Source organism: Neolamprologus brichardi, chromosome 4 (genome assembly GCF_056152115.1).
Source record: "Neolamprologus brichardi isolate AB-2024 chromosome 4, ASM5615211v1, whole genome shotgun sequence".
Classification (NCBI taxonomy): Eukaryota; Metazoa; Chordata; class Actinopteri; order Cichliformes; family Cichlidae; genus Neolamprologus; species Neolamprologus brichardi.
The window spans coordinates 4,011,015-4,025,397 of NC_142107.1; the positions used below are offsets into that span (position 1 = coordinate 4,011,015).

Sequence of the window (14,383 nt, forward strand, 5' to 3'; positions counted from 1 at the left end):
CTGTAGAGGAGTATAGGCCCCTGGATGAGTATCCTGCAGAGGTCTACTTTGTAAAGTTCCAGAAACTGTTCACTATGCCTGAAGTCTGAAGAACCTTCGGAATAATTTGGTTTCATTTCGGCTCAGCAAAGCGACACATGGATGAGAAAAGTTTCTATGGTGGTGTGCTGCATGTGTGCTAAGTCTGTATAATTTTAGATTTTGCTTCACAAAATCCACCACTCCAATAAACAACAACTTAGTTCCACCTTAGTCCGAGCAAACCTAAGCTAAGATAATCACACTCACACACACACACACACACACACACACACACACACACACACACACACACACACACACACACACACACACACACAACTAGTCACTTTACATCTTTTCATTGTTTCTTTGTACATTTCCACAATTTCCCTTTGGCACTTTTCTTTTAATTTGACTAGGATCTTTTTAAATGATGTTGATTTGTACACAGAAAGAGGACAAGAGGAGCCTTCTTCATCAGAAAAAACTACCACATCAGACGACAACAACCTCACACGCAAACAAACCTCTGGAAAGGACAATACAATGGAGACTTCAAACATCAGCTGCTATTTAGACTTTACTCTTCTGCTATTACCCCCCCCAAGAACATCATTACTATGGACCTAAAAATCAACATAGGGTTTTACTGACAGAGGATAAAATAGGGACTTTACACAATACCTGTGCTGACACAGCGAGAAGGGGATTCAAGGTGCAAATAGACCTTCTCAGAAAGAGACAAGCAGCACATCAGACCACTGCAGTCAGATTTCTCCATTGGACCACACACTTGGGAGAACCCTAAAGGCAAAATGGAAGAGGCTGAGGAGCCCTCCATTACTGTTTCTGGTCATAATGAGCTTTTGATTGGGCCAAAACTACCAGAACTATCCTTTTTTTTTATTTAACAAATTTTACATCACAGCACTGAACATTGAGGTCAATATTAGGGATGTTTAAAGAGTATGCAGGTATGTGATTTCTTTATTCTTCCATTTGTTCCTGAAATACACTTCCCTCAAACATCTCGACTCTCTGAAAAAATAAGAAAAGCAAACTGTCAGATTGAGAATTTCTGAATTTCTGAAATTTAAAGAGCTTAGCAACTTCTCATTAAAGATTACCCTGAAATCAGGAAGGCAGTGTCCAAAAGATTCCAGCAATAGGTTCTCATCTTTCACAACCTTTTCAAAATATTTAAAAGACACATTGGCATCAAGATCATAGTCCTGTGGGAGGAAGCACCATTGGCAGAGCTGGTAAATTATTTACAGACCTGAGAATTTTTTAAATAGTTTTATTTTTTGGAAAACCACATGAAAACAGTTTTATCTGTGCAGCAAACAGCTCACCATCTTTTTCAGTATGATCTCCACCAGGTCTTTGATTCCTTCGTCAGGGTCCTCATTGGGCCGTCTGATGAGCCTCTCCTGCAGAAAATCGAGCATCTCCTCTCTAGAGATGGCATTGTCACCATTCAAGCTGTACATACTGACGCAATCTGAGCCATGCCAAACATAGGAATTTGTTTTAGGGAGATAAGCTACATGTGTGAAGGTGTGAGAGTGAGCCTAAGCAAAAAAAGTAAGATTGAGGAATTACATTTCATTTTTTCATCCAAGGTGCCCCGAAGAAAAACAGGCAGTCCCCTCAATCCACTCTTCCATGCCGACAACACCGTCTTTGTCTTTGTCAAATGTAGTAAAGACTGAATGACAGACAGTTACTCTCACAACATGTCTTGGATTTAATTATAGATTTTAATTGTTCGTATTGAAGAAATTGTTCATTCCCAACTCTGTACTCCTGGACAAACGTACTGAAGGATATAATTTAATCATTTTGAAAGAGCTGGTGGAGGTGAGTGATTCCTTTGTGCTCCCATATTGGAAAGTGGACAGGGCTATTGTATAATAAGAATTCCGGGTTGTGCTAAATTGGAGAGTATTTACAGGGTGATAGTGATGATTTGGAGATTTAGTTTACTTGCCACCATTTTATTGACATTTTACTATAAATAAATATAAGTAACTGTAAACTGAATACCTCTACCTGTGATCCTGTCATCAATCAGCCCAAAGATGCTGTGCAGTATGCTTAGGAACTTCCCACTGTCCAGACTGTGCACTGCTCTTCGAGAGTTGTCAGACTCCACCGTAAGCAGGTTAAAGTTAACATTTAAAATTGTGTTTTAAACATAAAAAGCTACAAATATTTTAGTAAATGTTGTAAAAAATGACTCGAAAAAACATGTTTTTGTAAGGTTTTGAGCTAAAAGTGGAAAAGTGTTGCTGTTAATTCCAGCATGTTTCAGTTTACAAACGGCGCCCCATAATGAAGAGCACTAAACTACCGCTATAACAAAATTAGCCGAGTTTAGCCCGGAGATTTTCCGATTCAGATCGATTTTAGCTTGAATAAAGCGATATCGAATCATTAAATCCTGAATTGATTTTTTATAAATGTATTTTGCCAGAAACACCAGAATCTCAGGTTAAAGCTTACAAAACTATTTCAACAACCACCAAACAGCTAAAAAAGCAAATGCGAGCATGTATACGGATTCCACACAGAGATGTTAACACAAAGCGCGGTCCCGACGGCGAATTTCGATAAGTGGCCACAAATTGCTGTAACTAAAAGAAATCCAGTCCGATCGCTACCAAACTTCACAGGCATGATAACACTCCCGCACAGAAGAGATTAATATGCCCATTGTCAGGAATCGTCAAAGCGCCACCTAGGGAACAGGAAATGTTATGTCTTATACTTTTGTGCACTGCTCCTCAAAGGTTGAGCCCATCTACCTGGAAAGCGTTGAACATTAACATCAGTCCATCATAGTGCTTCAGTGTTAAAATTGTGAGTTTATTGAACTGTGCACCCTGGTGGAAAGGCGATTTGCTATGAAATAGAAAGTAGCGTTTGAGGGGCTTGGAAAGCTCAAAAACTCTTGAATTTTGAAACAAACCTCCTTTGTGAGGAAGGCTTTCTTGTTATATGGTCGTTTTCATGGAATATTGCAAAATAGCTCCACAGCACCCCATACAAAATTTCAAAAGACCACCCCTACTCTATGTTTCACCTATGTGTCTGAAATTTGGCAGGCTTATGTAAAATGCCAAGATGTTTTCAGGCCTCGTACTTTAACGAACTCCTCCTAGGGATTTAATCACAATGACGTGATCTTCAACGGGTAAAATCTAAAGATCTTGATGATGCTAAATTGCAACTTTTCACGTTTTGTGAAACCGTGTGGTCATGGCGACACGTCGACCTTCAATCACAAGATCAGAAAAAGCATTTAACTGTTGTAACTAAAAGATACACTTGGCTTTCCCAAAACTTTCCCAAACTTAACGGGCAGTATGAGAGTCCAGCCCCGAACCGATTCATGTGCCATTTGTCAGTAATGATTAGAGCAGTGCCTAGTGGGAAGAGGAAATGCAAAGTGGGTTATAATCATCATTGAACGAGATAAAATTTTAACTTGTGGTTCTACTCATGATATGCGTCAGTGGGACATCAGATTGGACGGTAATCTCCATCGCTGCCTGCTGGGCGTAGGTGTTGGGCTTAGCTTGATGCGCTGGGGTGCGAGGGCCCTCTCGTCACTGCTTGCAGCTTTAATTCTACTTATTTATTTATTTTTTACATTTACTTCACAAAAAATTAATCAAATATAATAATACATAGATAGGCATACATTAAAATATATTTATAGAAGGTCATAGCAGTTACTTTTTAATATAGCGCTCTTTTACCTAATTTCTACTTTAACAATATTCCTACATAGAATCACTGCCAATAAAAAATGGTACGGACTCACTTTTTATGGCTAACCTCATCAACCCAAACCTAGTTGTTTAGGTTTTTGTCAATAATTGCTCACTTTAAAAATAACGTTTAAAACTTAGTACCTAAATTAACCCTTCAACAACTCTGCTTTACGTTTCTTATTCAAAAATCAATGAATATCATTAATATAAAAAAAGCAAACAACAAATTTTTGTAACAGCTTTGCTTTGTTTGGCAGAGCTTCCATTTTAATTAAAACTCAGACAAATGCTGCGGAAAAATGGGTAATATATGATAATATATGCTGATAGGAATGGATGACGGTCTTCCTCTAAAGTTAGGCCTTGAATGCTGTTCACCCCAGCAATATTTAAATTGCATTATAATCCTTAGTTCCTATGATATTTCACTCAGACCCACAAATGTTAATTTATGGTGTCAAAAGGAAAAGTTGGGGTTTCAACTGAGTCATGGGATTCATCTGCACAGGTACCAAAAATATAAAATACCTGAACTGTGAGAGACTTACACTTGCGCAGAATTATAACTTTGATGGGAATATGAGTGAGACGATAAAGTCATGGCAGATGTGACATAAAATTAAGTTCAATTGGAGTAAGCATTTGCCTCATAGCAGCATGACAGGCTTTAGGAAATGTTTAGCAGGAACATGAAGCGTGCAGGCAGCTAAAACACAAAAAGACTTAAGGAAAGCCGGGTGACCTGAGATTATAGCTGCTTGGATTTGGCTCTTTAGCGGCGGCACAGTTAGCTGCAGTATTAGCAGTGGGAACAATGGTACCTCTCACCGGCCTGTTTACACACCACAGTAAATCCATATGAGCAGACAAATGTCTCGCACACGTCCCAGGGGCCAGACACAAACACACATGTTGCAGTTTCAACTCTTTCATATTCTGCCCATTGGCCACAAGCCCTTAAAACAGAGAGAGATACAGGTGGAAGCAATAATTCATACACCTTTCCACCTTCCTCTTCATATGAGTACTCCTCTTTATGTCTTTAATATCTTTCCCCATTTTGTCCTCCACTTTTAAACTACATCTGTCTAATTCCCAGATGATGTTTGTATTTGTCTGTTTAACTATGTCAACACTCCACAGGTGGCTGTAGTCACGCTGGGGACACACACACACAAATCGGTCTATCCCTCTAGCCATCGTGTACAGCTGTTAGTGTGATTATGTGATTATGTGGGTGTATCTTTTATTCAGCTGGTCTCAGGGGCTGTGGAGCCCCTGAGACCAGCTGAGTGTGCTCACAACAAAATCATTCCTATCATGGAGACAGACTAAAACCGCAGGGACAAGCAGACACATAGTTAACAAAGATGAAGTCATTCTGTTTAACTGAGCAGTTGGGGAATAATACTGGGCGGCCAAAACATGAAATAAAAATCAGAGGCTGAGACATGAGAAGACGAGGAAGAAGATGAAATTACACCAAGAGAAGAAGGGGATGGTAAAAGAGAGGCTCCTCAGAATCTGTTAAGTCATTTTAAGCAATAACGAAAACACAATTTAGAAAGCTGGAAAAAAATAATACGATTGAAATGCTGTGAAATGAATGATGAAGAATATGGAACCAAGTCAAACCATCATCCCCCTGAGGCTCCTTCTCTGTGCCTCTGTGTCAGTACAAATGTGAGTGCCCCCTTTGGGAAACTGGAGCAACGGCTACTTCAGCTCAGAGGAAGTTGGGAGTGAGGCTACAGGCTGAGAACAAAGCAGTGATGTCATAAAAATTTCAGCCTCTGGGAAAGCAGCAACTTTTGGCATTCTCTGGAATTTTTCTTCACATCCTGGAATTTACACATCCTGGGAAAAAAAAATCAGCTTTTTTATATTTGACCCAGAGCTGTTCCTAGCTGAAAAAAATCCAAATGTAATTACTTACACACCAAAATACACTGAGGAAATCATTGTTTTAATATAAAGGATTTAATCTGACTGTAGGTATTTCAAAATAATCAAGATGGACAAAGATCTATTTGAATTTGATGGACAAAAATAACCCAATGGCACATCAGTGGTTTCAGTTTAAGGTGCCATACTAATCCTAATGTACACACACAGATAAAGTAATAGCTGCTTAACAGCAGAGACATGGTGGAATGAAATTGGAGGGGTGGAAATCAAGAGGGATCGGGGAAGATAACTAAAATAATGGTCTGAGAAAAGGAGACGGTTTTGATGGCTTTGCAGGGAAACCCAAAATGGACCAAGGCAGACTGAAGAATTCCCAAATCCGCATTCCCAGACAGATCATGGGATGAGACCTTGAGGTTACTGCTGGTTTTAAAGTCGTGACCGTATCAGGAAGGAGGCAGCCCAGTCGCACACACCTACAGTGCATCCTGCACTGGTGAGTACCTGAGTCAAACACTAGCTCTTGTTGGATCAACATCTACTATCCTTTCTCTCACTCCAATTAACAACTCTGCTTCTGCTTTCTTTAAACTGCCAGTTTTTCTCTGATGAAGTCAGTGGGTGAGCAGGCTGATTGGTCACTAGGTTGAGTATGTTGGCGGCAGCAAGCAAGCCTGGTGTCTATAAAGGCGATTGAATAAACCACATGAAATCAAGCGCCCCTGCTGGGTCAAAGATGACGGACGACATTCTTATTGTTATCATCTTCTCTAACCAGACGGTGAAAGTGAGGCAGGATGATGTCCAGCAGATGAAGCTGCCCAAGTTCTACCAAGCCAGTGACATCGCTGATCACACGTTCCTCAACGAAGCCGCGTCTTGGAAAACCTACACCGCCACTATGTCAGCACAAGGATCTACATAAGCAAGCTTCACAGCACTGAGTAATCCACAGCACCATTAAAAAGCAGTCAAACCATAGAAAAAAAGCAGTATAGGAACAGAAAAGCCTTTTGTGACTTAAAGAATTTTATTACTTTTGATTTTCAATGTGTTATTCAATATGTTTCCCATCAATCATCAAACATAATCAATCATAAAGATTATTCACTGCGCAGAGAATTAATCACACCATGTGGTTGATGCATACCCCCCCCCCCCCCCCCTTTTTTTTTTCTGTTCTTTTGCCATAATGGTTATGCAAGCTTAAAATGATTTAAGATTATTCAAACAACTGATTATTTATTTGATGACAAACTGTAATTTATCACATTTAACATTAAATCTACATGTGTAGCTTTGTACTACTTCTTCAGTTAGTAAAAGTCTGAAACTTTCCAGAAGGCCTAGAAGGGGTAACACCATGTAATTCTCAAGTTAATAAATTGTAACCTTGTAATTAATCAAACTTCATTAACAAACAATGAAATTGCATCTTATAATCTTTGTTTATCTTTAGTAAAAATGAAACCGAGCTTGTGATGACAATGCAAAACTATTTTTACATTATGTGTTAGTTATTATTGGTTACAATTCTGATCAGTCGTTAGCCCGTCCTGTTTATTTGTGGTGCAGCGCTCCATAAATCTGTGTGGAATTGAGGATAAGGGCCAAAAGGCATATTTATGCTTTACAGTCCTTAATAAGCTCAACTTCAGATGTAAATTCATTAAAAAAAAGATTCAAATAATATTCATGTATGCTTTAAAAATAATTTATTATCCATTTGATATTTGTTATAATAGTTTTTTCATGTTTACAACCAAACAATAACCAATTAGTAAACATGATTGTTTGTGATGTATTATTTGTGAACTAAAAAAACCTCCTACTACTAATAAGAATAATAAGGATTTAATTTAAGAATTGTAAGACGTGACAACTTCTTTCCCCCCCCATAAACTAGCTGATGCCCATCTGCATCTGCCTCGCAAGTATCAGTATACATTAATTTCATGTTTATTCAATTCAATTCAACTTTATTTATACAGTGCCAAATCAGAACAACAGTCGCCACAAGGCACTTTATATTGTAAGGTAGACCCTACAATAATACATACTGCGAAAAACCCAACAATCATATGACCCCCTATGAGCAAGCACTTTGGCGACAGTGGGAAGGAAAAACTCCCTTTTAACAGGAAGAAACCTCCGACAGAACCAGGCTCAGGGAGGGGCGGGGCCATCTGCTGCGACCGGTTGGGGTGAGAGAAGAAAGACAGGATAAAGACATGCTGTGGAAGAGAGACAGAGATTAATAACAAGTATGATTCAATGCAGAAAGGTGTATAAATACATAGTGAGTGAGAAAGGTGACTGGAAAGGAAAAGAAAAACGTTTATGTTTATCCCAGTAAAGCTTAAAAAAACAAAAAAAAATTCAATTTTTTTGTAAATGGGTTGTTTATTGAACCCCTTGACGAAACCAAAAAAAAGCATTAAATACTAGTTTCCATCCATCCATCTTCATCTGCTTTATCCGGGGCCGGGTCACGGGGGCAGCAGCCTAAGCAGAGAAGCCCAGACCTCTCTCTCCCCAGCCACCTCCTCCAGCTTATCCGGGGGAACACCAAGGCATTCCCAAGCCAGCCGAGAGATATAATCTCTCCAGCGTGTCCTGGGTCTGCCACGGGGCCTCCTCCTGGTCGGACATGCCCGGAACACCAACCCCAGGAGGCGCCCAGGAGGCATCCTTGTCAGATGCCCAAACCACCTCAACTGGCTCCTTTCGATGTGGAGGAGCAGCGGCTCTACTCTGAGCCCCTCCCAGATGGCCGAACTTCTCACCCTATCTCTAAGGGAGAGGCCAGCCACCCTTCGGAGGAAGCTCATTTCCATATATGATTATTAATTTGTGTCATATTTGCTACATCTGGCATTTCATTTGCAATGTACTGCTTAAAAATAAATTGGGCAATTATGATGATACATTGATGATTTAGAATTATCAAAAGTATACAAAAACCTCATGTATCATATCTGATACATGAGGTTTACATACAGGTTGAATTACACTAAAAATGTAACATTTATTTTTTAACACAGTACAGGAAATAGCATCAACATGTAAAGGTGCCACAAAGTTGAAAAACTTTCCATCATGTTTTAACATCATTGACCGAGCATCCTTAAACCTTTACACCCACTTCTGGACCTGCACAGGCCTCTTCTGTGTGACAGTCAATCCCTATAAATGGCTTCCTATCTATGGAGCTAAACTGGCCCAGATATACAAGGGGACGAAACGCAATTAAGTTCCTCCTCATCGTTTCTCCATTCCTGACAGAGCAGAGGCGTGCAAGTGGCCTGTCGTTACGCAGTTGTATGTTTTAAGACGGCATTTGCTGGAGGTGTGTAATCAGTGTGCCGTGTGATGATTTGTTAGGGAAGTAGAAAAAGGTTTTGTGGCCATTATGTGGCATCGGGACAGCTGTCTGTGTTGTTCACAGTGCTGACGGAGAACATCGCCAGTCGTCTGATTTGCTCAGAGGGAAATCAGCAGCAATTACTCTCCTCTCTCACACTCGCTCTGTTTGTCTGCCCCCTTTCATGTCCTGTCGTCGCAGAGCGCGAGCACCAGTCTATGCTGATCACGTAAGGATAACACGTGTGTTTCTGTTTCCGAGTTTGAGCTCTCTGCAAAATCATGTACACCGTGTAATCACACCGTTCTTTTGATCTCTGGTCCTTTCCTATCAGTGGGGAATCTGGTGCAGGCAGGACTGAAAACACTAAGGTTATCCAGTACTTTGCCAGTTTTGGAGCCTCTGGGAGCAAAGCCTCAGACTCCAAGGCTCAAATAATGGGCATTTGAATGTTGCTGCTTCCAGGGCTCAGTGGTGGACTAGATCACACAGGCCAACGCAGTGTTGGAGGCATTTGGTAAACCCATCAGGAACAACAACTCCTTGCACTTTGCAGGGATCGGATTTTAAATAATCAGATAAACTATTAATGTCTCGCATGAAATGAAATAGAAAAATTGTTTCCGAATATGTGCGTCTGTTTTCCTTCTAAGGAAAGTTCATCCTCATCCACAGCTAAGCCGGCTGGCGCTGACACTGAGACCTGTGAGTGGATGTTACTCTTGCATTACTTCTGATCAGGCTTGCCAGTGTCAGGGGGCCTTGTTAAAAATAACACGCCTTGCTTTTTATGTGCCGTCGTCCGTGACATGAAGATGTCACGCCATGACAAAACATCAAGTGAGAAATGAAAATAATTTGGATAAATGGGCCCTTATGAATTGCGTTTGTCTTGGTGCTAGATCTGCTCGAAAAATCAAGACTGATTTCCCAGCAGGCTGCCGAGAGAGGATCTCACATATTCTACCAGCTCCTCTCTGGAACGAAGCCAGAGCTCAGAGGTAAAGCAGATAAATCTGCAGTGGATGGAATTAAAATGACTGAATGTGAAACGACAGACTGGGGAAAAAAAACATGTTTTAATAATGTCATATGCTGCATGCTAATATGCAAGAAAATGAATAAATAACAATTTAAAATTCAACGTTTTAAAAACTAAAACACTTGTAGCGGTTTTAAAAGCAAAAGCTTCGTTTGTGCGGATATATGCAGTTTCACTCTTAGGAGATTATTAATCCTATTAGGCCAAGATCCAGCAATTCATTCTTGTCCTCTGTAGTAGACATGAGTCTACATGACATCAATCATCATTAATTCCTGCTGTACTGTCAAGAGGAGATCCTGGGCTTTCTATTGATGCCACATTTGTGGAGGTTTCAAAATGATGGGCAGTGCAGCTTCCACATTTTACAGCAGCAAGGGAAGTTAAGTGATACAGTGTTTGCAAATATTATGTTTCTATTGCTAAAAATCTAATTGTTTCTTCTACATGTGACTCCAAACATCAATTTCAGAAATATACAGAAATGATAACACCTTCAAAACAAAGCTTTTAATCGGTGTTCTTTAAGTGTTCTTTCACTGTTTTCTCTGTGTGATTGTAGGGTCTTTACCTTACAACATAAAGCAAATTCAGGCACCTGTTGCTGTGATTTGGCTCCATATAAATAAAGTTTAATTGAACAGTGGACAGCAGGACTTACTAACTCCCATTGCAATATGTCCGTGCTTCAGAAGGCAGAGGTTTGAATGAGGAGCAAAGGGTTTTAGTCAGAACTGTAGAAGGGGAGTCAGACTTCTTGCTGTCAGGGGATGAGGCGGAGGAGGGCCAGACATTAGAGCGGGAAGGTGAAAGCTCAGAGGACGACATACCAGCTTTCAAGGAGCCTGAGCAGGGACAAACTGACAACGCTCGCCGCTCATTATAGATAAAAAGCATCGTGTAAGATAGGGCTCTGACGTTTTTTCACATTGCAATGTGTAGAAGTGGAACACACACACACATACAATAAAATAAAAGTTTGGTTTCTTAAACTATTTGCTTTGCTGATTTATATAATTTATATATTTCCCAAAGGTGCACTAAACTCCAGCTCTTCTTTCCATATCAGTTCTGTTTCAAACCTCCTAAAATTGGGTTTAAAAAAAGTTTACAATATGAAAAATTTAAAGTAGGACATTGTTGCCCACAACCACCAAAACTGGAGGCTCTTTGATTACATCAAACAGTTAATAAGCAACCAGGTTTTTTTGGGGAAAAAAATGAGCCACAGCACATAAAACTACAAGAAGGTGCTGCTATCTGAAGGCATCTTTAAAACTGAAAGCATTTTTTAGCATGTGTATGTTCACAGTATGACTCGGATATCCTCCATCCAGACCCAAGTATCCTAGCTTACACAACATAATGGATTCCTGGTGTCACGTTTTTGTCCCTGCGCAGGCTTCTCAAAAGCTGGTATGTCCTTCTCTGAGCTCACACCTTCCTGCTCTGATGTTTGGCCCTCCTCCACCCCATCCCCTGACAGCAATAAGTCTGACTCACTTTCCACAATTCTGAGTAAAATCCTTTCCGCCTCACTTAGCCTTCTGTCACATCATGCACAATCACTGTTGTGATTGTGCACGGTGAGGTGACATAACAGCACAGCTTTAGGTGCCTGTTAGCTGCTGAATGCAGTTTAACCAAAAAGCTTGACTAAGAGAAGTTCTTTTTAAACAGGGTTTTTGTGTTGTTAAAATATTATTACGTTAAATCATTTTGGGATATCATGAAGGACAGACTATCCCTGGGTCTCAGAGATATGTTCTTGTGGCTACTCTCTGTTTTCCCGAGGGGTCACGGTGGTGAATTTATCCACATGTTTGAGTTGACAAATTTTGCACCAGTTGCCCCTGTGACACAACATACATTTATCCAGGCGTAAGACCAGCAAAAAGAATACACTATCTTGTGATTTGTTCCTCTTCTTGGTCTCAAACCAGGGGTCTTTTGTGTGTTAGTCAAATGTGTTAGCCATTACACTGTGGAGCCACCAAATCTGTTTTAATAGGATCAGTTTTTTAAGCTTTCTAGAGTCCCAGTTTTGAAAAAGTGTCACCTGAATTACTGATTCCCAACATGAAAACTTGCAGGAGATACCAGTGCAGCTGTAAGGTAGCAAGTGGAGAGTTCGAGGTATAGCTCAGCTAATTCAATGGAATAAATTTAAAATGAATTTTAAATGCATTTACTTCAATAAGTTGTAACTTTAGTAAATGAAAAGTAGTCAGCAAGTAAGTAGACTGCTGACTCTGTAACGTAACATGGTTGGAGTAATTATGTTAGCTTTAAGACTCAGGGAGCTAAAAGAAAATAGTGAAACCCACCAAAAGCAGTAGTAGTAAAGCAATACACGATTGAATAATTAAATGTGAAGGGAGACAGCGAATAATGCGTATCAATATGTGAAACCGCTACAAAGCTCTGGATAAACAGTTCCAAATAGTGGCTAAACACAAATTTAATATGTCTGAAAAATACTAAAATACAAGTATAGTTCAGCAGTTCAGATGGATGTAGCCAATGTGACACCATCTGTTGATTTGTGGACTCTTGTTTTACATTTTGAACCAGTAACTTTACTTGGAACCAGAAGTCACCATGTTTAGCCAAGTGGGTCTAGCGCTATTTAGCTAGCAAACCTCATGAAAAGGCAAAACCACTGTTTGTAGCTTTTACTTATTAAAAGACTGAAAAATTGCAGTTTCATTCACTAAACCTGGAGGACAAATGTCTTAGGGGCAGTTACAACAGGGTATTTACTTATCAGTTAAGAAAAAGCAGCTAGTCTTGGCTACCTGCACCCAATGCTCATGCTAACAGAACCCCAAAGTGGACTTGTGTGGCTGACTGAAACTGAACCAAGCAAATGTATAAACCTTACTACACTATGGACCCATTTATTTAACTATCGTGTAATTGCATTAAAAACTCAAAAAGGCAAATAAAGCACCAGTTAGTGGTCTAATTTATCTGTGACGAAGGACTGCAGACAGCTAGTAGCTAGCCTCCTTGTTTTTATATACCTGCTGATCAAAGTAACCACACCCCTAATGCTAAACTTTAATTCAAGGATTTTTTTTTTTTTGTAGCAGGCCATAAACAGTTTTATTTCTATTTTTTTTTGGTACAGCTAAACGTATTTGGGTGTGCTGATGAGTTTAAGTTTGTTTTTTGAGTCTAAAGGACATACTTTAAGAAATCAATATTTTATCAAATCTTGTAGTGTAGTAACTGTGGTGTCTCTTTTCATTATAACAAAAAGGTAAAGTATCATTACCTTACCCGAAACAGTGTGGGTGTGTCAGGGAGTCACTCTGGTGGACAACGTGGACGGCGGCGAGGAGCTGCTGCTCACTGCTCACTCTTGTGCTCCCACTGAAAGCTTTTATCTTTCATTCAGAGTTTGTATATAACATTTGATTATGCAAACGTACTGGACTGTTGATGGTGCTGTTGCCTCTTTTTAAATACAGCTTTATTGTGATACTCTGTTACCAGTACGCTCTGTTCTCTCTGCTCGTGTGTCCACAGGAGGCCTTCGATGTCCCGGGCTTCACTCCTGAGGAGAAGATGACCGTGTACAAACTGACCGGAAGCGTAATACAATTTGGAAACATGAAGTTCAAACAGAAACCCAGAGAGGAGCAAGCTGCTGTGTCTCCACTGAGGGTACAGAAAGTTTACCTCCCTCTCTCAAGTATACCCCAGTTCTTCTCTTTTTAGCTCTCTCCTTCTCCTAAAACATGCCCTTCCATTTTGACGTACAACTAAATATTTTTTCATCCACTGCATATTGTTTTTTTTTGCTTCCATTAATCACAGTCTTGGCAGCAACCTATTTTTCAGCTGTGTAATTAGATCCTTGTCCTCTCTCTCCTCTAAAGTAGCTGACAAAGTTGCCCACCTCATGGCCATCAACTCCGGGGAGCTGCAGAAGGGCATAACATGCCCCCGCGTCAAGGTTGACAATGAGTTTGTGACCAAAGCTATGAGATCACTTCAGTACTTATTTAACAAAGGTGCCAATGGATTCATTCACATTTTAAAGATCACCCAATTTGAGCTTGAATTTTCAAGTCAGAACCAAGACCAGTGTGTGTACTGGATTGATGCTCTGGCAAAAGCCACCTATGACCGCATGTTCAAGTGGACGGTGACCCGCATTAATAAGACACTGGACACCGAGATGCAGCAGCAGTTCTTCACAGGAGTGCTGGACAATGCTGGGTTTGAAATCTTTGAGGTAAGCTTTAAGCAGAGTGG

General features: G+C 40.1%; 1 pseudogene; it reads right to left on the bottom strand.

Moving 5' to 3' along the window:
- Positions 1-1,008: 1,008 nt before the first annotated feature.
- LOC102789417 (calaxin-like) lies at positions 1,009-2,194 on the bottom strand (annotated as a pseudogene).
- Between the last annotated feature and the right edge of the window lie 12,189 nt (positions 2,195-14,383).